At 31.3% G+C, this 23,159-nt stretch overlaps 1 protein-coding gene across 4 annotated transcripts in view; it reads right to left on the bottom strand.

Annotated features, from left to right (window-relative positions):
- Positions 1-22,553, bottom strand: part of LOC143256592 (sodium channel protein para-like) — a 174,903-nt gene extending 152,350 nt beyond the window's left edge. For all 4 annotated transcript variants that reach the window (XM_076514020.1, XM_076513991.1, XM_076514011.1 and 1 more), the window contains exon 1: positions 21,860-22,553. The gene's annotated coding sequence lies outside the window, so the exon portion shown is untranslated. The remainder of the gene's footprint in view (positions 1-21,859) is intronic.
- Positions 22,554-23,159: the final 606 nt, after the last annotated feature.

Here is a 23,159-nt window from a genome sequence, read left to right as displayed (position 1 = left end):
TGTTCTTCTTATGACTACTTAAAATAATGAACAAAATACAGCGTTGAAATAGGTGCTCTATTAAAAGCATTTTAATTAAAGTCAATATATTGTCAATATATCTTTTTAGTTTAGTTCTTTTTCTTGCAAACTTCTTTGCCGTAGGTCCAGTTTCTAAACTTACGAGTCTTATTTCTTGGCACTCGTGTATAATGTTAAAATAGATAAACTACTGAAACCATTTTAATTATGGTCATTATTTGACAAGGCCAGGTGGTTAAGGCACTCGACTCGTAATCCGAGGGTTGCGGGTTCGAATATCCGTCACACCAAAGATGCTCTTCCTTTCAGCCTTGGGGGCGTTATAGTGTGATGTTCAATACCACATTCGTTGGTAAAAGAGTAGCCCAAGAGTTGGTGGTGAGTGGTGATGACTAGTTGGCTTCCCTCTAGTCTTACACTGTTAAATTAGGTACGGCTAGCGCAGATAGCCCTTGAGTAGCTTTGTGCGAAATTCGAAACAAACCAAACCATTATTTGACCACTAAAAATTGACTCTTCACGTTAAAACAGCATTTTCGGGAGTGAGTTGCAAGCTATAATCATGTCTTATTTATACTTTTTGTTGTAGTTGTTAAAGGAAATGGAGTAAACTAAAAACGTTGATATCTCAACTACAATTCTTAGTGAGATGTAAAAGAAAGAAGGTTATTTCAAAATTTATAGAAGTGAAATATACTATCAAAAGGTAAAAAATAGACTACTGTGTGAAACAAAATAAATGACAGATATTGTGCATTACCAGAACCAAGCAGAAAATTAAGGAATGCTAACTAACTACATTTAGAAGCACCAAAAGAAACTTATGAAGAACATTGGTTAGAGTGGGAAAGTTATAGTTGGAACCAGACAGTGAGAGGCATTGATAAATATAAACACAAATTAAATTAGAAATATAAAAGTTTGATAAATAAAAATAAAGAAAATAAAGAAATTAGATAACTAAAAATTTTTTATAAGTTTTTCTGAATGATCCTGAAACTGTAAATAAGTCAGACGTACTTTTTACTAATAATCAGTTAAAAGGTATTAAATAAAGGTTTAGGGTTTGCATGTAGACAATCGAGTATTTTAAACGAAGAATTGATAACACATAGAAACTAACTTTAATAAAGTGGGTGATGATAACTTTAAAAATCGAATTAAACCTGAATTTTATAAACTTGTAGGCAATTTTAACCTTATGCTAAAGAAACAAATTACTCATACCCATGCCATGAAATTGTTAAGAGAAATTAAAAAAAAATGTTTGTAAAATATATAAAGGAGGACAAATTATAGTACTTAACAAACATGACTGTGTTAAGGGCGTTGAAAGCCCATTAGAGGAGAATACGTAAGAAAAACATAAGCATAACCCTACAAATAATGTTCAAGAATCCCTGGAAATAATTATATATTATTAAATAGGGACACAAGTCCGGCGATTATTTGTGCATAAATGTAGGGTGACCTACTCTAAAATATTCAAGCGGGAATTGTAAACTTCCACATAGGTCCACTGATCTATTTAGCAATATCATAATAGTATAAGGAAGACACAATTATGTCTTGTGACTGACTCCTGAAGATGACGTTGCAACATCGAAACATATAGTCATTTTAATTGTGTACTTATTTTAATGTTATGCATTATTTATTATTTTAACATTATATATAAGTGTCAACAAATAATAGTACATCAGGGCTTAGGATATTGAAATAAAAAGTATTTCTTTCAACTATTTTGGCCAGGTAGTTAAGGCACTCGACTCGTAATGTGAGGGTCACGAGTTCGAATCCCCGTCACACCAAATATGTTCGCCCATTCAGCCGCAGGGGTGTTATAAATTGACGGTCAATAACACATTCGTTGGTAAAAAAGTAGTCTAAGAGTTGGCGGTGGGTGGTAATGACTAGCTGCTTCCCTCTAGTCTTACACTGCTAAATTAGGAACACTAGGGCAGATATCTCTCGAATAGCTTTGCGCGAAGTTCAAAACAAACTAAATCTAACTATTTTATTCAAACAACCGTTAATCATATTAAAAATATAGAGTACCTTTGAAATTGCAGTTAAGTGTCTGTGCAAGTTTTACTATGCAAATTATTTGCAGAAATTAAACACATGAAGCGCAGTGGATATGTTATGAAATTTATTATTTTAAAAGTACGCATATTAATGTCTGTGCAAGAATATAACGTGAGCTATTTAAACGTGAAACAAGAATCTTAAACCAATACACAGCCATTCTAGCAGCCCATTCTTACACAGAAACGAAACACGTGAGGCGTAGTGTATATGTTCGATTTTTACTATAGAAATTTTATTTTTCAATCTATATATTTAAGCTGTGCGGTTTTTAGATTTTAGAAAAAAAAACATTATTCGATTACGTTACAATTTCAGTAATTTCAAACTGCCATTTTCAAACACCTGGCTCTTCTTGTGCGCTACCAGTACAGAACAGCCGTAGTAAAGACGAAATAGTGTTTGGTCCACATACAGTTTATCTGATCTACCTACTGTAATGGTAAAAATGACAAGTAACCATTTCTTCTCCAGTATGTCAAAGTTTATTTTGATCTATAGATTCATAGGTAGTATACTACAAATGACATCATAAAAATCCTGGTTACTGACTTGTTTGTAAAAAATGACAATATTTCACAAACTCAAATACAAATGGAATAACAAAAGCACATCGGCCGCATTTATGTTGGAAAAAAATTAAAATCGTGACAGAGCAAATGCTTTCAATTTTTTCACTTAACGAAATAAATATTAACATGAAGTTAATATTTTCAACTTGACAAGCAATATATGTCACGTATGGGCAAAACCATCAAGATTTATAACAAGAAGGAAGGTAATTAACAGAATAATACACCGTCTACGTGGCTACTTTTAAATAAAAAGCAGTGTTCATAGTCGTCACTAAAAACACTCACATGATGTGTAGCATAATATCCATAACAGGTTGAGTCCTGAACCTTCTAATTCGAAGCTCAGACCATATATACCCAATTGTGATATCAAAATAACATTTATTACTACTTTACGTTTTTGGTATTTTACATTATAATTTTGAGCAAGAGTGTGAAAATGAAAAAAGGTTGTGACTGTTTCAAAATAACCTGCGAAACTATACAAGTGTTACCTGGATATAACTTGTCCATAACATTGACTTGATAGACTAGAGAGAAGGCAGCTAACAACAATATCCAATTATAACTGAAAACAATTTCACAGAAGTTGAGTGTCGCGCTAATAGCGCATCCAGGGCTAAAAATGTGGAGCGCTTTTTTGTTTTACAGCAAAAGAGCAAGAAACATGAATACAGAGTTCGAACTCGCTAACAACTGGGCCACCACCTGGCTCAAGGGACTTTCTCTATCCAGTTACGTGAAAAAACATTTAACTAGTAAGCGTATATTTCATTCAGTATTCAGATAGTTCAGTTTTAACAATGTGGTTACAGTAGGGAAAAACGAATAGTTTCCAAGATTTTAATCAAACGATTAGAGTTCGAAATCCATATCACCCACCGAAAAGCAAAAAAAAAAAAAAAAATTCCAATAAGGGAGTGCCTGAATATTGTAATAGATTTATAGTGAAATATAAAATGTTTGATATTAAAAAGTAATTAGATAAGCTTCAAAATATGTCATTACCATGTGGTAGTTTTAGCCTTAAACTACTAGTGGAATTACACTTGTAATTAGTTACAATGTCAGAAGGCTGGTTGAATATAAGTAAATGATATACTCTTCAAAACAAGAAACGCAAAAGGGATATTTTTGTTATTTTAAAGAGAAATATATGTAATAACGTTACAAGCTCAGAGTATGTGATATTAAACGTGTTAAGGCACTGATTGTCAGACCAAAATGACAATAAAAGTTGTGCACTTTAAAACGGAGGAAAACATCGGATTTTTCGCCAAAACGCATGCATGTCCAATAAATTTGTTTGAGAGATCTGCATGTTCTGCAAGTGCAACATGTGCAAAATCCCTATAATGTGACGGGTTCTCGGTTTCCATAGCTCAGTGTTAAGCCACCGACACGCAATACAGTTACGCCAAGACTGACTGAAGCACAACGCAACAACGCCATTGGTCGTTTGGAAGCAGGCGAATCTCGATCAGATGATGCCAGAGCTGTGAATGTCCACCCAAGCACCATCACAAGGCTATGAAATCGTCACCAACAACATGGATCAACTCGTGACCGTCCACGATCTGGCAAACCTCGTGTGACCACGCCCGCACAATATCGCAACATCCGGTTACGTCACCTTCGGGATAGGACCACCACTGCGACGTATACTGCCTCAACCATACCAGGGCTGCGTAGGATTTCCGATCAGACCGTACGCAACCGTCTACGAGATTCTTAGGCCCCATGTGCAACCCATCATGGTGAACGTCAACGACGTTTTTCAACATGACAACGCCCGTCCTCACACAACCCAACTCACCACTGTCTTCTTGAGACACCACAAAATCAACGTTCTTCCCTGGCCACCAGATCACCAGATTTAAACCCCATCGAACATCTTTGGGACGAGTTGGACCGACGTCTGCGACGGCGACAACCTCAACCGCAGACTCTACCTAAGCTTGCAGCAGCTTTGCAGGCTGAGTAGACACCCATTCCACAGGATGTGATTCGTCATCTCATCGCTTCCATGGGCAGGAGATGCCAAGCAGTTATTGATGCTCACGGGGGGCATACTCGTTATTGACGTTGAGTGACGTTAAACTTCACCTAGTGAGCGTGGACTTCGCCTTTGCAGACTTTGGATGTTCAGCAGTGAATGTGCAAGTTTCACACATGTCATACAGAACTACCCGGAATAAACTTGTTAACAATTTGTCTCATATTTTGCCTTTTGCGTTTCTTTTTTGAAGAGTATATATTTCATAACACTCTTTACAGTTTTACAGTGATGATTTGGTAAGTACACAGATGCAAATAGGCCCGGCATGGCCAAGCGCGTTAAGGCGTGCGATTCGTAATCTGAGGGTCGCGGGTTCGTATCCCCGTCGCGCCAAACATGCTCACCCTCCCAGCCGCGGGGGCGTAAAAATGTGACGGTCAATCCCACTATTCGTTGGTAAAACAGTAGCCCAAGAGTTTGCGGTGGGTGGTGATGACTAGCTGCCTTCCCTCTAGTCTTACACTGCTAAATTAGGGAAGTCTAGCACAGATAGCCCTCGAGGGGCTTTGTGAGAAATTTTAAAACAAACAAACAAACAGATGCAAATAAAATTATTCTAATGCTATAAATTACTTTAATATAGGCAATAAAATCACCACTATGTAAAAATGAAGAAACTTGTATAAAAATTGTTGATAATATTATTTTGTACTTTGATATCATTAATAAACAATAGCTTGGTGTGGTCTAATAGCGTCCTTGGGCAATTAATTAAACCAGGATTCGTGGTTCATGGCCTGTTGCCAAGGAAAAACATTTCGCACTTTGTTACCATACACGAATTGTAAGAGTAATGTTCAAATCCCATTATTCGGTCAAGTAAGCATAGCCTAGGATTAGCGTAATTGTTATTTACTAGATGTCTTTTCTCTAGTCTGCGAGTACAAAATTAGGGATAGCTTTGCGAAGATAGCTGATGTGTAACCATGAGCGAAAATTCTGAAACAAAGAAAAATCATTTGAATTTACTGTTAAAAAATTGTTTGTAAAATATTTTATTTAACTTAACGGTTTCAAAGTAATAAATAAAAAATACACAACGTTAAACTCTATGCACAATTAAACTCATTTCCAAAATATGGACTCCAGACGTTTCAACTTTGATCATATCTTATGGAGAGAACTTGCAAGACATAAGTGTCACTTATTTCTTCTTAGCTAAATCATGTGTACTGTGTGTAAGATTACATATTAGCATAAATGTCAAAGAATTTAAAATAGTTACAAAACAAGAGGACGTATTACAACTACTGTAGATTAAACAGTTAAGAAATTCACTAATATGTTAATAATGGATCAAAGTATTACCTTAAAACCGAGTTATGATAAAAGTTAAGTGGATTGTTTGATGCTGTTTATTTTGATTCATATTTAAGTGATTAACAGGATTAAACAAATTTTAAATAATACTAAAAATAATATAAGTTAATAATGGAAAAATATCGGAAATCACAAAACTGAATAACGTCAGATAAGACTTAGTACGCTTATCTGTTTTTAGGCTTAGTTGTAATTCAACTTGTAGTGAGATTGTCAGACAAATACAGTTTTATTTAATAAACCTAGTCTAAAAACTAGTTAATTACCAAACATAGGTTTAACAGTGCTAAAAACAGACTACTGGTATTTAATCATAGTAAAAAATATTTATTATAATTCTGCAACAAATGCAATGGTTTAGACTAGTTTGGAATTTTTTTGTTTTTGAATTTCGCACAAAGCTACTCGAGGGCTATCTGTGCTAGCCGTCCCTAATTTAGCAGTGTAAGACTAGAGGGAAGGCAGCTAGTCATCACCACCCACCGCCAACTCTTGGGCTACTCTTTTACCAACGAATAGTGGGATTGACCGTAACATTATAACGCCCCCACGGCTGAAAGGGCGAGCATGTTTGACGCGACCGGGATTCGAACCCGCGACCCTCGGATTACGAGTCGAACGCCTTAACACGCTTGGCCATGCCGGGGCGTTTGGTAGTTAAGGGTTCCCAGTTTGTTAGGGAAGGATAGTTGCAATAACTGGGTTTTATTTGGGAACTATGTGCTACTATGCGTTCTTTGCAAACTAGCAAAGAGGATATTTAATTTATATATCGAAGTTTGCAGATAGATGAAAAATTTGGAGGCTATCCTAAATAAGGTAAACTGGGAAATGACAGCAGGACTTCAAGATAACCTTAAGCTTTTACATGCAAGAAAGACATCAGCTGAGATTAACAATGACGTTCTAACTTTCTGAAAGTGTAGTATTAGGGTTAAAAATAGTGAACTTAATTGTAAAGACCCTATTTTATTGAGCAATAGATTTCAGTCCTTGACTTACATAGATGAGGAACTATTGGAGGGAGGGAAAGCAAATGGAATAGAAAAGGATATGAATTATGAACTTAAAGAGGTTATAATTAGAGATGATTCATTGACATGTCATGTGAATAGAATAGCCTATGGGGTAAAAAGAGAGAGAAAGAGTTGGATTAAGCTACCTTGGGGCACAGGTGAAACAAATAACTGACAGAGTAAAAGGTATAATAAAGGGAAATGGCAACGATGCAGTTTCTGTTATACATGTAGTGTCTAATAATATAGGGAAGAGTCCACCAGAGAAGCTAATCATAAAGTGCAAGAAGTTGATTAAAGCATTTAATTATAAAATCAATAAATTAACTGTGTCAGAGATACTGATAAGAATTAATAGTAGAGATGTAAATTTGAGAAAGCCACTGGGGCTAAATGCCAGGCTGAAATTAATATTTTTACATACTATAATCTATTTAGAATGAGACCTCAGTTTATAGTGTTACGTATATTAACGTAAACGATTTGAAATAGCCTAAAATGTTAATTTTAATTTAAAGGTTAATTGAATGTCGACACGTATCAAATTTATTATATTTACCAATAAAATTGATACACAAAAGTTTTCATTCTTAACACAAATATATTTTAATGTATAAAATATACAATCTATAATAATGGTTATTGCAAATAGTAAACAATAAATAATTATTTATATACCAAAATTTTTCAAATTCACAAAAATATTCAGTCTTCTATCTGGTCTGGGACTGAATATTTTATCAACGGTCCAGGTCCACAAAGCACAAGTTACTTTTATGTTAATACACAATTACCCTTCACTTGACGGAAATGTTAACTAGCTCTATTCTTCTTTGGCCTAACGCTGCTTCGAAGCTCACTTTTTACCGAGAAGGCTATATGGATCATTTATAAGTTGGGCAAATAAATCGCAGATGGGTTTTAGTTCGGATAGATGCAAGATATTGCATGTAGGCTATCAAAATTTGAACTATTAGTATAATTTAGATAGAAATAACCATAACAGTGTCATGAAAGTAAAGGATCTTGGTTTAATGATTGTTCAGTCTCTTAAGCCATTCAAACAGTGTGCTGTTGCTAGTGGTAGGGCAAATAGGGTTTTACAGAAATATTGAATACAAGTCTAAAGAGGTACTAAAGAGTACTCTGTTCAGTATTTGGCTATTTACCTTAGAAAACACATTAAATCGTTGGAAAGTGTTCAGAGGAAGGTTACTGAAATGATATCTGGGATGGAAGGATTGTCACATGAGGAGAGATTAAGATCCTTAAAATAGTTCTCTTGAAAAAATGAAAGTTAGAGGGAATCCAATTGAAGTGTTTAAGATTGTAAAAGAAATTAATAATATTGATGTAATAATTTTTCATACTTAACATCGAGAAATATAGAACCAGGAGACGAAAGTATAAATTTAGACAAGGTAAAAGCTGTATTCAGCTAAGATAATTTTAATTTTCAAACAGGGTGGTTGCCCTGTGAAATCAATTGCCTTCAGATGTAGCAAAGGCAGTAAATTTGAGTAAATTTAAAAGAAAACTTGATAGATATATAAATGATAAGGCTGGCTTTAATTGTTTTCAATTTATTTATTTAATAGTTTTAGTTTGGGTCCCTTGTTGTTCCAAAACGTTATGTTATATTGGACAAACAAAACTTAATTTTAAAAATCGTTTAGCGGAATAAAAGGGATATGTAAAAAAAAGAAAAGATTGAAAATTCGGCCACAGTAAAACATGTAGAAAGACAGAATATAATATATTATTAGTAAAAAAACAGTAATATGGCGTTAATTAAAGGGTATTAGCGCCAACAATATTCACGAATTCTTAGAAATAATAATAAAGTTTAGAAAATATCCTGAATTATTAAATACAGGCGAAGGTCCAGCAAAGCTTTGAGTAAAAATGTGGTGGGCCTCCTCTGAGGTTTATGTAGAAATATAAACTTACGCATGTCACGTAATATAGCTAAGAAGAAATAAAAACGACAGTTATGTCTTCCAAGTTCACTTCTGGAGATAACGTTGAAAACATGTACCGTCTATATTTTAGAAATGTTTTAAACTGTGTATCAATTTAATTATGTATATATTTTTAAATATATATATTTAAACGATTTTAGCAACGTTGTTTAATATAGCAATAATTGAAGCAATTGTATTTCAAGTAAATTCCTCATATATTACAGTATCGATCACGAAGAAATCATATTCTGTCATTAGGGAAAATAAGGAAACGTGCAAGTAGGAGTATAAACAGACAATTAGATAAGCAAATGAATATATATATCAATTAGATATTCTAATAGACAGAAATGTAGCTAAATAATATATATCAATTAGATATTCTAATAGACAGAAATGTAGCTAAATAATATATATCAATTAGATATTCTAATAGACAGAAATGTAGCTAAATAATATATATCAATTAGATATTCTAATAGACAGAAATGTAGCTAAATAATATATATCAATTAGATATTCTAATAGACAGAAATGTAGCTAAATAATATATATCAATTAGATATTCTAATAGACAGAAATGTAGCTAAATAATATATATCAATTAGATATTCTAATAGACAGAAATGTAGCTAAATAATATATATCAATTAGATATTCTAATAGACAGAAATGTAGCTAAATAATATATATCAATTAGATATTCTAATAGACAGAAATATAGCTAAATAATATATATCAATTAGATATTCTAATAGACAGAAATGTAGCTAAATAATATATATCAATTAGATATTCTAATAGACAGAAATGTAGCTAAATAATATATATCAATTAGATATTCTAATAGACAGAAATGTAGCTAAATAATATATATCAATTAGATATTCTAATAGACAGAAATGTAGCTAAATAATATATATCAATTAGATATTCTAATAGACAGAAATGTAGCTAAATAATATATATCAATTAGATATTCTAATAGACAGAAATGTAGCTAAATAATATATATCAATTAGATATTCTAATAGACAGAAATGTAGCTAAATAATATATATCAATTAGATATTCTAATAGACAGAAATGTAGCTAAATAATATATATCAATTAGATATTCTAATAGACAGAAATGTAGCTAAATAATATATATCAATTAGATATTCTAATAGACAGAAATGTAGCTAAATAATATATATCAATTAGATATTCTAATAGACAGAAATGTAGCTAAATAATATATATCAATTAGATATTCTAATAGACAGAAATGTAGCTAAATAATATATATCAATTAGATATTCTAATAGACAGAAATGTAGCTAAATAATATATATCAATTAGATATTCTAATAGACAGAAATGTAGCTAAATAATATATATCAATTAGATATTCTAATAGACAGAAATGTAGCTAAATAATATATATCAATTAGATATTCTAATAGACAGAAATGTAGCTAAATAATATATATCAATTAGATATTCTAATAGACAGAAATGTAGCTAAATAATATATATCAATTAGATATTCTAATAGACAGAAATGTAGCTAAATAATATATATCAATTAGATATTCTAATAGACAGAAATGTAGCTAAATAATATATATCAATTAGATATTCTAATAGACAGAAATGTAGCTAAATAATATATATCAATTAGATATTCTAATAGACAGAAATGTAGCTAAATAATATATATCAATTAGATATTCTAATAGACAGAAATGTAGCTAAATAATATATATCAATTAGATATTCTAATAGACAGAAATATAGCTAAATAATATTTTTTTTACTTAACATTTAATCGTGTTATGAGTAGAGAGAACAGAAACAGGTTCACAAAGGATTAATAGCTAGCACGTCCTTAGCATGTCATAACTTGTATTTAGTATAAATTGATTGAGTTTAACTACAAATTACCTTTGTGTTAGTTACACAAGAAACCTACCTGATTTTAGGTATTATGATATGCATTATTTGTTCGCATTAACTCGGATGGACGCTTGATCATATTTGATTAGTGACATCAGTATTTCACGAAGTTTGCGAGTGTAATCAATTACAGTTTATGATATATGTGTTTCTGTACATGCTTAGCAGCAATATGTACAACAACACGTTAATGAAAGTTCTACAGCATAAGGTTTGTCATAAATATGAATGGGTAGATTAATTTTTTTATGAAGATCAACTTAGCGCTAAATTCATAATTTGCACGGGCCCAGATTTGCGAGTTTTTGAAGTATGCAACGTGTGGTAAATTTCAAATTGTCCACAAATTTGCTGGAACGATAACTGTAGATTAAAATTTCCATTCTATGAGTACGAAATGTTTGTAGATGTTTTCACTAGGGAGTTATTAAAGATTACTTGTTCTTCTTTTGCCCAGTACTTTTCCATTTTCCGAACCAAAAGTAAATTATTATCTTCATGTGTTATATCCTGTTTCAAAATGTTGAAAACTAATGTAAAACAGTATGGAAATATAAAAGGATGATTCTATGCGTACTATTACTTGCATTTGCAAAGTCAAAAGTGTTTTAAGTTCATCAAATAGTCAGTGCGGATGTATCCATCGTTATTTGACAGAAATTTATCGACGAAAAAAAGAACAAATAGGATTTCTAAAAGAAAAATAAGTTAAAGAAAATTAGTAGTGAAAATAAATCTTTTGTAGTTCCTTCTACGAAAATGAATTTTCGTGTTGAAAATGAGTTTTCAAGATGTTGATTCAGATGCTAGTGAATAAAGTTTATTATCTATTACTTCCTCTAAAAAACATTTTGTAAAGATCGTATTGTGCATTCTTTCTGTATTATTTATCCAAATACTTTTGGCTATTATAGTAAAATATTTGAATTTCTGGTAAAATGTACGACGAAAATAGCAGTCAGTTCTCGTCGAAAATAGTTCAGTTTTAACAATAGGTTTGGACATTGTAACGAAAATATTTCAAGTTTTAGACTACTTAGATAAAAAAGTAAATTATACAACGACAAAATGTGGAAAATTACAAATTGTGACCTGGTTAAGTTACGAATTAATAGGTCGGAAAGACAAACTGTTTAAATGTGTTCTATCAATGTCATAACCATAACATAAGATCCTTAAATACATTTCGTATAACAATGGGGATAATAAAATTAAATTACATGGTTTGTTATATTATCATTTTTACAATTTGATGCAAAATCGTATTCACGAAGGTTAAAACAATGTATAGATTGCGTGATAAACTTTAAAAGTTGTCATTGTTAGTAAAGTTTTTGAAACGTGCATTTAGATACAATCTTTAAAGCATTTCCATTCATGATGATATCAATGTAACTTTTTGATACTTTGAAACAACAACACTGTATTTGTAATTGATTTTCGAAATGTTACAAATGGTAAAAATCAGAGGCGCCTAACAACTCCCACGATTAAGACAACACCGACAGTTTTCAGTATTTTATTTTTTCTGGTAACAGAATAACAAATTTCTTAATAACATTAATTTAAATTTATTGCTTGATATTCTCCTACACATAAACCTGTTAGAAACTTTACAAAATAAACACACGTCATCGAGTAGTTAAATAATCTCATTTGCTTTTAACTGAAGTTTTGATACAATTGGCTCAGAATATAGTATTTAAGAAATAAAAAAACCTCTCATTATTTCGTAACTTTTGTTGAAATTTTGTTAATTAGACATTATTACACATTCTTTAAAGGATAACTAGAATAATCATTGCAGTAAAAGAAACAATAAACAAGTGACTTATTAACAAAGCAGCGTCTTTCCAGACGTAACTATCAGGTCAATAACTAACATGAATGCACTTTTAGCTATGCATGGAAAACACTAGAGAATAAAAAGGCTCAAAAAGGCGTCGTAAAAGTTAAAGTAAATTTACCCTACAAAAATTAATACCTTAAGATTACAAAAATTAAAATGGTCATTAATTAATGACATTATTCTGAAACTTTTTACGAAGATTTAACCTAATATTCAGGCTCAATATGAGTGTTATGAAGTTCATTTGAGTATAAGAGAATATAATTTTTTTTTCAATAGTGTGAATATCAAATAACAAATTTATATTTTAATTACTTAAACTATATATCCGTACGTAAACGAAAATATACATTGTTTCCAAATGTCAGAGATTCAAAAACATTTAAAGCGACAATAGTTCTAACCAAATTTGAAAGTGGAAATCTTAAAAACATATACGAAAAACCAAAATGTTGTAGCATAAGTTATATTAGAAGGAAAATGTCATATCCCTTCCAGAGTATTAATATTACTATATGGATATTCCAAGATGTAGAAGCAAATGGCATAACAAGTTAAAATAGAACATTCACTGTTCTACATGTGAGAGAAAACATCGTATAACTGTGTGTTTAGGACAGCAATGGACTCCAAAGGCACACCTTTCATCAATCTGAAGCAACGCTTTCATTTACAAAGTGAAAATTATTATCACGAAATAGAATCTTCCAACCTAAAAAGCCATTGCAATGAACCTTGACATACTCCCGCTAACGTAAGCAAAATTATCAACTTGGATTTGAAGCTAAAGAAAGTACACAGGCCAATATTTCATACGTTTTCAGTAGATTTATCAAAAATAATGACAGTTTTGAAGAAAAAATATGGCCGAAGATATCTAAATCCCGAGAACTTCATTTGATCATATACCTGTCAAATTAACCGCAGATCTCCAATGAATTTGTCTATTTCTGTTATACTTTAAAAATGTGGTATTAAGAACCAATGTCTGCATACCATTAAGGGTGTTTGGAAATCTTGTTAAATAAAAATGGGTCGTTAAAGACTAACTTCGCCATGCTTTGCAGATGCTGTAATAATAGAAACAGTAGGATCAAGCAATGATACGTAGTTGTATTCATCAACCTGACTACAATATATGGAGGAGGATGCATTTCCAAGAACAAGTGTGTACTTACTCGTAGCAAAGCCACATCGGACTATCTGAGTCCATCAAGGGGAATCAAGCCCCTGAGTTTAGCGTTATAAATCCGTACACTTACTACTGTACCGCCGCGGAATTCCAAGAACAAAGCATTACAAATTATGACAGACTCTCTTTAAAAATATGGTAGTAAGAAGTTAGCTGTTAAAAGCCATACAGCTTAATCTTAAAGGTATGCACTTTTCTGTTGTCTCGTTAACAGTTAATGTGCAAGTTTTATTAATCGATAAAGAAGTATAATCTAATACGTGGTTGTTTTATTGAAGACATTTTAATATTCTATCATTTCTACAAGTAAAAAATTAAAATATTTAAAAATATATTATGATGTTGTAAATCATTCTAAGTTAACGTATCGACGATTTTTATTATGAACTACTTTGCATTTGTTTAAAACGTGATACACAATTTTCAACGTTAGTTTAACATTTTGTTCCCACATTCAAATAATTCGCATTCAAACCAATTTTTCTGGATCTCTCAATTATTCACCCCTTAAAATGTTGCATTTTTTATAAAATTTATATCAGTATTAATGTACTATATTTTTGAAACTTCGATTTTGTAAAATGTGTTACTAGTTTAAGCAAATCAGTTTATGAAAATTATTTTTTTCACTTACGTAATATTTTTTACCGTATTTGATTTTGAATTTTGTTTTACAATTTACTTATGCACCTGAAAAACAGACTCTTTAAATTCTAAGAAACACTTTAAGTGAATAATTAAGTATTCTTCGGAAGCATCAAGGGAAACGTGATATTTTGTATAAGAACGTTCAAATGTTACAAGTAGGCCTAAGATGTCTATTTGCTATTGGAGTTATGAAGTGATCTTAATTTAATTGATTATTCTTAAAGTTCAATTTGCAAAAGAGAAGCACCTTTTACTAATGCAAGTTAAAACACAAAATACATTACAAATATGGCTACATGGAATAAAGTTACAGCATATGTTATTCAATATGATTAAAAAAACTTGTGTACAAAAGTTACTTTACACGTGTCTGCGAGGGATATCATTATTTTTTTATTTACTTTTTCTCCAAAACGAAATAATGTTATCTACAGAAAATTTAAGTTTTGTGAAGTTCACGGTTATAGCACAACTCTCTTCGAATTTTTCGTTTATCATTAGCTGCAATACCATTCGTAAGCTTTTAACTTTTGGCATCATGCTCCTGAAAGTTCATTCATACGAATATGTCCTGTGGATTCTGGGCTTAACATCTTGAAGCCTCATTTCATGGTCACTTATAACCAATTCTACGATGGACTATTCAGATGTATGCATACCGAGCACATTCTTTGTTTCTCATTCAACCAGTTTGGTGTCTAAGTGGAAGTCCTCAGGCAAGTATTTATCACGTTCAGGAACATGTTCCATTTCTCCTTACAGTATTTCAATATTGCTAGTAGAAGAAGATTCATATGACTAGCATTCTATGGGATTCTTTCTTATTTGTAAGCACATCCTACAGTAGCCAGAATATGAATTAAGAGATACCTGTTGATCTCAACAGTAAATATATAACGGATTTATTTTCTAAGTCTCCTAGCACTTAGAAACATTACTGATGCGAAATAAGCGATTTTGCATTTTTATTCAGTAAATATACGTCTTTTATTCCATGTTCATACAGCTTTTGGTTAATTTTCTAATTTGTGATGAGTAACAGCAGATAAAAACGAGATATTCACTGTGAACCTGTAACAAATTAGACTCATAGTATGAAGTGTTGAAAAAAGAAAAAAAGAAGATATTTTGAAAGGTATTTCTACCAAATATGGAGGACGGAAAAGCTCTAATTTTCTTTACACTGTAATGTTGAAAGGTTAGTGTCATTGACCCTAAAATATTTGTCTATAATTAACTTGTTCCTTTTTTATTTCACAGCTGTCTTTGAAGCAAACCATATTTTAATATTTTTGTTTGTTTTGTTTGTTTGTTTATAAATTTCGCACAAAGCTACTCGAAGGCTATCTGTGCTAGCCGTCCCTAATTTAGCAGTGTAAGACTAGAGGGAAGGCAGCTAGTCATCACCACCCACCGCCAACTCTTGGGCTACTCTTTTACCAACGAATAGTGGAATTTACCGTCACATTATAACGCCCCCACGGCTGAAAGGGCGAGCATATTTGGCGCGACCGGGATGCGAACCCGCGATTACGAGTCGCACGCCTTAACGCGCTTGGCCATGCCACGCCATTTTAATATTTAAAAAGCATCAAAGCGAGAAGCATTTAAAAGGAGAAGCCAAGCCACACGAATTGTATAAAACGTATAAGCTGTAGAAACTGGACAACTTATCAGTTAATGAATCTATTTCTATCCACACTTCTAAATTTTTCTTAACTAACCATGATGTGTGTCATTTTGTTATGAAAGAAATGGCACTTACGTTACAGTTATTCTACGAACAGGTGAAACATAGTGCAAATTCATAATGTGTTGGCTGTGGCGAGATGTTGTTTTGGTGCTTGTTTTATTTTTAAATTACGTTTACTAAATTTTAATTAAACATCACCCGATGCCTGTTTTATTAATATTGAAGTATCATTATGAACGTCGACGAATTCCGTATGTAAGAATTAACATTCTTCCTTTTCTTAATTCATTATACAACAATTTTTTCTTGATATCCGAGATTTTATACTACAAAGTAAACAAAGAAAAATTAATTGATATAAAACAGGAAGTGTTACACTAGAATCAAATTAAAAACGATTGTCAAAAGTTTTGGTTTAAAGTACTTAACCTTTGCTTAGATTTCTGTAAGGTTATTGCTGACGCAACAAAAACTGTTTTTTCTAAATGTATTATATTGTAAATTGAACAATGTACATTTTAATAGAATTTATAAATAAATGGTGATTTGTAGATTTTAGTTGAGAGTCCGCAAAAAAAAAAAAAAAAGATTTATCCTAAGAAAGTCCAGGGATTAGCACGACGGCTTTTAATGCCAAATTGAGTTTTGATCCATGTGGTCAGCAGAGCAAAGTTAGTCTATTGTACGACTTTGCACTTAAATTAAACATTTACTTGCCCAAAATAAACCTTTAATAAAAATGGGTAAAAATAATTAAATTAAGGGTTTTTCATAAATGTTAGATATTAAGTAGACTTCATACTGCCAAGATGGTTTATCTCAAACAAGAGAAGTATCTACTAAAGAAAGAATTAGAAAACGTTAAAATAAACAAAATTAATATGCATTAGGTGCAGAAATCCAAGTATAACAAACAGGATATACATCTGAAATAGAAAACATTCCCGTTGTTTGATAACGTAATAAGATATATTTAGTTATTTGGTATCATATATTACCAAGAAAATTCTATTAGAGTTGAAACGTGTTATTAGAAATATTCATTCAGGAATAAACTACTGAAGCCTGCATATTATGTGTGCTCAAGCCCACAACGATTGACATCTATATCACCCTTCAATGTATGTAGACAGTTGTGGGAAGGTCACTGCTGTTCAAAGTAAGAAACAAAAATAAATAAATAAATAAAAAACTGAAGTGAGGTACTACCACAAGATAGTAAGTAAACTTATCTTCTGAAGTTCGCATTCCACCCCCCTCCGTTATGGTAGTAAAGTAGTAATTAGTAGTACAGTAGGCAAATTAAAAAACATACATTATAAATACAAAGAAAATGCACAAATTGATAATAACTGCTATACTATAATAAATATTTATTATATTAAAGCGAACTTGAAGGGTAAATATATGGTACTAACCAATCAAATAAAAACAGAACAAATAAATATTTAAAATCACATAACATTTTCAAAATTTAAGTTTAAAAGACTTAATACATTTCGAAATTTGTATTTATAATAAACGAAAGAAGGGGTTTGGATTTTCCATAAAAAGCATTTCTTACGTTGAAATATTTATATTACAGTATGAAGTTAATTGAAAATCATTGATACTAACACATCTGCCAAAGCACAAATTAAATGTTGATACTATTTATACTTTTATTTCAGATTGATACGGAATACCAAAACTTCCGGCTAAACCACGTGAGTCACTACAAAAGAACCTTTTGTGAAGAGTCACCGGATAGAATCTTAGCAACGTTCGATATTTTCTGATTTTTTTTCACTAATATTGATTATTACCAACAAAATTTTGACTTACATTTTTCTGTTTAAAATTCACCCATTTGCAGTTTCTATAACCACCATTCTATCAAACAAAAAAGATGCAATACGGTACAATCATTAATTTGGGAAAATATATTTTTTTCTGTATATTGTAAAGTCTAGCGTAAATTTATAGCGAAATTTATATTTCACTTCCTTGCGTCCCAATAATCAGATCCTTTAGCAGTGACTGTTGAAAACAATTTTCCTTAATAATTAAGTGTTCACAGGCTTTGTTGTATATTAAGAAAAACGTACATTCCATTGAACAACAGCACTCACGATACAGTGCGTACTATTGTTAATAACAGCACTCAGAATACATTGGGCATTATTGTTATTTATTCAATTTTTCTAGTTAAAACGTATGAAGAAATCTATAACTTACTTATATAAATGTATAATATCAAAATGGAGTTTATAACAATATTCCTATTTAATATATTTAAACTAGGATTTAGTTTTACCATTTTAAAAGTGAAGATTTTTGAAAGACATGATATGAACAACTAACAAAATACGTGAAAGAACCAAAATGTATAGCAATTTTAAGAATACATGTCACATTGTAGTCACACTGATAAAGCGTATCTCAAAGAAATAATTTAGAAGAATAAATTTGTAATATTAATAAATATATTTCAAATCATATCAAAATATAGATTTAACTAAGAAACATAATGTAATTATCGAAGGGCTTTGTTTAACCAACTATTCTTACCTTTGACTCATTGCTCTGAAGACTACAGCTGTCATTTTATGATTATGACTAGCAGTGGATATAATACCTAATTCAACGGTTTATGTACAACACGAATTGTACTATATACGTCCGCATTTACAACTAAATTATATCTACCTAATATAGCCAAAACTGTTTAACTGTCAATCGACAAATGTTTTCGGTACCATTCAAATTAACTCTTCAGTTACAAACACGTAAATGAAAGATTATTTAAATAATAGTCTTAGTTTTTAATCCTAGAAATGATCAATCGATGTTCAGCTTTGATAATTTAACGACTTAGTTTAAGATATTTTTTCTTTCGTCACTTTCTATAAACATACATACTAACTTCAGACTTGCAAATAAAGTGTTAATAAGACAATCACTATGTAAACGAAATAAGAAGGATGGAAGATTTATCACTGTTTCTAAAGAAACTTTAATAATTAGTTTGCCAAGCCCCTTGAAAATGACAGATAAGTTAATATTCAATACACATCACTTGTCTAAGTCTCCAATCATCATTATAACTAAACTCAAGACAACGTTAAAACGGTAAGACAGGTAAGGTACAATATACAGTTGTACATTCTAACGCATACAAATATTTTTTATAAATTAATCCTGTGAAATAGTTTTTATATTTATTGATTATTATTGCATGAATCACATGTTTTTTTGTGAAAACAGTTTATAATTTTACAGTCCTACATGTTCCTGTGTGAGAAGGAGAAGAGTTAAAATACTGCTACAATGAGAAATGGCTTAAAATAGATATAACATTCGAATGCTATTGCCACAAAGTGGCTTAGTGAAGAGACTGCGTGTTTACGATGCGAAAAATTAAGTTTTGATACCCTTAGTACGTAAAGCATAAATAGCTCATCGTATAGGATCGTGCTGAACAAAAAAAACAACAACAAACAAACAATCGTACCTAAATGACTAATGGCTGCCTACTAAAATTGCTAATGTTGAATCATTGAAAAAACAAACAAACAAATTTACACTAGTAACTGTATATTATAAACAAAAATATATGGAATAACGTTTTTATTGCCAGTTCACAAGGTAATCAACTTATGATTAAGCACAAAGCAAACTTTTAGATATATTTTAAATAACAATTAACCAGATGTTACAAATAAGCCGCTAAAATAAAGGATTTGATTCCCCTCGATGGACTCAGCAGATGGCCCGATGTCGCTTTGATATAAGAAAGCATACATACACATACACACAACCCGAAAAATTCAAGGTTATGAAATACAGGATACCTTGTCGCAAAACGGTTATTAATATATTATCAGCTAAGTGTAAGTGATAACTCGAATGTTCTGTCAACATGAAACTAAAATACAGACTAAAACCGAAGGTTTTAAATTCGCTGGTATAGGATTTTTTTATTTTCTAAATAAAGATAAGTTGATACACAAGTAATCTCTCAGTACTAATCAAAATGCAACTCGGATTACTGCAGTTAAACAATAAGCATGAATTTGGGTCTAACCAATTAAAGAATCATATTTCCATACGTATCATTAACAGCAACCTAGTAACATTATCCACACCTCATCAAAACGTGTTGTCACTTTAAATAATGTGAATTAAACTTAGATAGATTTATCATATAACACTTAGTAGCATGAAATAAACAATTAAATTAACTGTAAACCGAATTTATGCGCTTCCATTATGTGGGCATAATATATTCAACAAATAAAGCCCAATTTTTTTATAACTGGCATCAGTGGTACCAATTAGTATTAATTAAAGAATTAAAATAAAAAATCGTTCCTTTAACGAATTCCAGAAGGATTTTCAATAAATCTCCTCCATTTACAGATAACAATAACTACAAATATCAATTTTCATGTCACTTCTATATGCCAAAATGTTATTAATAAAATAACGAAATATCTCGGTTGTCATCATTTCGCACCACCAGTTAGCAAAGTGGACTATTTTGCTTTTCGTTTCAAAGAAGCCAATAAATTTTAAACTTCTGAAAATAGTTTATCATATGCTATAAATTACTGGATAAATGACAAACTATAAATTCGAAACTTGATGCTTTCCCTAGAGTTAAACAATGGGCTATTTATTTTGTGTTCACCGAGGGAGATCTAACTCTGAACGTTATAAGCTTGCCGCTAAGCCACCAAGAACGTTATATGCAGGGTATCAATAAAAATTCATGTTAGGAATCTGTAGCACGTAAACAATTACTTTAGAAATTAAAAGTTTTGAGTAATGTTGAGATAAATATTTATAAAAGTATCCCCTGTAGCACAATACCTTCAGTAACTCAACTGCAAGCTTCGAGGTTCCTGACACTAAAACTAGCTGGAACAGCCCAGCTCAAATAAGCCTATTGTGTAGTCCTTAAAACAGCCAAAAGTATAAATCTATCTAATAATATTTTTGTTCGAAATGAGTTATGACTAAACTCAAATATTTTCGAACTCCCAGCATTAAGCTTGTTTGAAAATAAAATTTTGGAATTTCAAAGTTGGAATGATAGATTCATAAGGTGAATAAAGTTATAGTAACACTGCATTTATATTTGTTATGGATTTTGAAACTAGTATAAAATTGTGTTTCCGATAATGGAACTTTCAACCGATAATAAATATACAGAATAAAATTATTTCCATAATATTTCACAGAAAACATAAATAAAAAATAAACTTTTGTGCACAACTATCTAACGCAATGGGAATAGAATGCATAATTAGACCTGCATATTAAAATAAAACATACTTTCATATTTACGTCATTAATTAATTTGATTTCATTTTGTATACAATAACAGAATATTAAATCCTTACTGAAATGTTGCAGATAAAAAAAGTATGTAAAAACAATGTTAGTGTTATTTTCCAAGTTAAAACTAGTAACAAAAATGTATTTCTCTATAATGTTAACACTTCTTACCTTTTGATAGGAAACAAATCACAGTAAAAAAAGGAAAGCAGATCATCATAAGATCCACAAAAGTATTGTATAAACGTTTACAAATCCAACACCAACCCGCCATAAACAATAGATATACTGTTATTAATTCATGCGCTGCACCAACCCGCTGACGTCATTCACTAGCGATATCCGCCATATTATGGTATCTGAAGGACCGGTTAACAGTAGCTCCTCACTCTCATGAACGATCTTGGACCTCAAGTGAAAGAAAGATGACTGGCGTACTCCAAACAATAGTCTCCTAAACCATCGTTTTGCTAAAGTTAACCGATAACATCAACACTTTTACAACACAATAATAAAGAACTATTTCTCTTTTATCGTATCTGAACTTTAGCTCGGTATCCAGGAGTTTCGAACTCTTAAAGAGTACCCTATTTTTAGAATAACTGCGCACATCTTTTGACACACGAAAGTTTAACTGTATTGTATCCCGATATCGACTACTACCCCAGATACAGAAGTTAAACTGGTCATATTTTGAATGAGCGATAATTTCATGCACTCTTGACTGAAGAAAGCCAACTGAACTTGCAACCCTGTAAGAGGAGAACACTTGAACTAAACAGAATCGATGACAACCAGCAATTAGAAAGTTTAGTTGAGGTATTTGTGGCAGAGTGAGGGATCACACTGCCAGTCATGATGCAGGCACACGGACAGAGCGAGTTGCATCGATCGGGAGTGGCTCATCTTAATATTGGCAGATAGGTGTAGGGAGGGCAAGCAAAATGATATATATTGAAAATTTCAACTTGAGATGAATAACTTTAAGCAGCAAAGAGATAATATCGATCATGATAAACAAGGCACGCAAAAATATGTCTCATCGGTAGACAAGTTTTAAACAATCTTGTCTCTAAGTAACCTGTTTAAAAATAATCGGATATAATCCGCGAAAGATAATTTGTTTTATAACTATTCAAAGAAGTGTGTAATTTTATAATTAACTTTTTTTTAAAATGTGCGATAAATTACATCATTCATTCCTATCTATCCGCACTTCCACCTCTCAAAAATAACGTATTCCTTGTTCTCACTGCTCCATCTAGTAGAAAGTAAATAAAGATACATATGTCAAACTTATTTAATTGGCTTCTTCGTATAACATTTTTGTGTAAAGATATGCAAGTGCTGACTTTGTTACTTTTAGTATAGATCCATTATTCATTGCAGTAAATAATTTGTGCAATGATCTTCTTTAAAATTTTTACGGACATCTTCTTCACGTATATTTGTTATACGTTTGCGTGAAAAT

This window comes from Tachypleus tridentatus, chromosome 1 (assembly GCF_004210375.1).
Source record: "Tachypleus tridentatus isolate NWPU-2018 chromosome 1, ASM421037v1, whole genome shotgun sequence".
Lineage (NCBI taxonomy): Eukaryota > Metazoa > Arthropoda > Merostomata > Xiphosura > Limulidae > Tachypleus > Tachypleus tridentatus.
The sequence above is the reverse complement of the archived record's forward strand: the minus strand, read 5'-3'. Positions and strand labels throughout refer to the sequence as shown.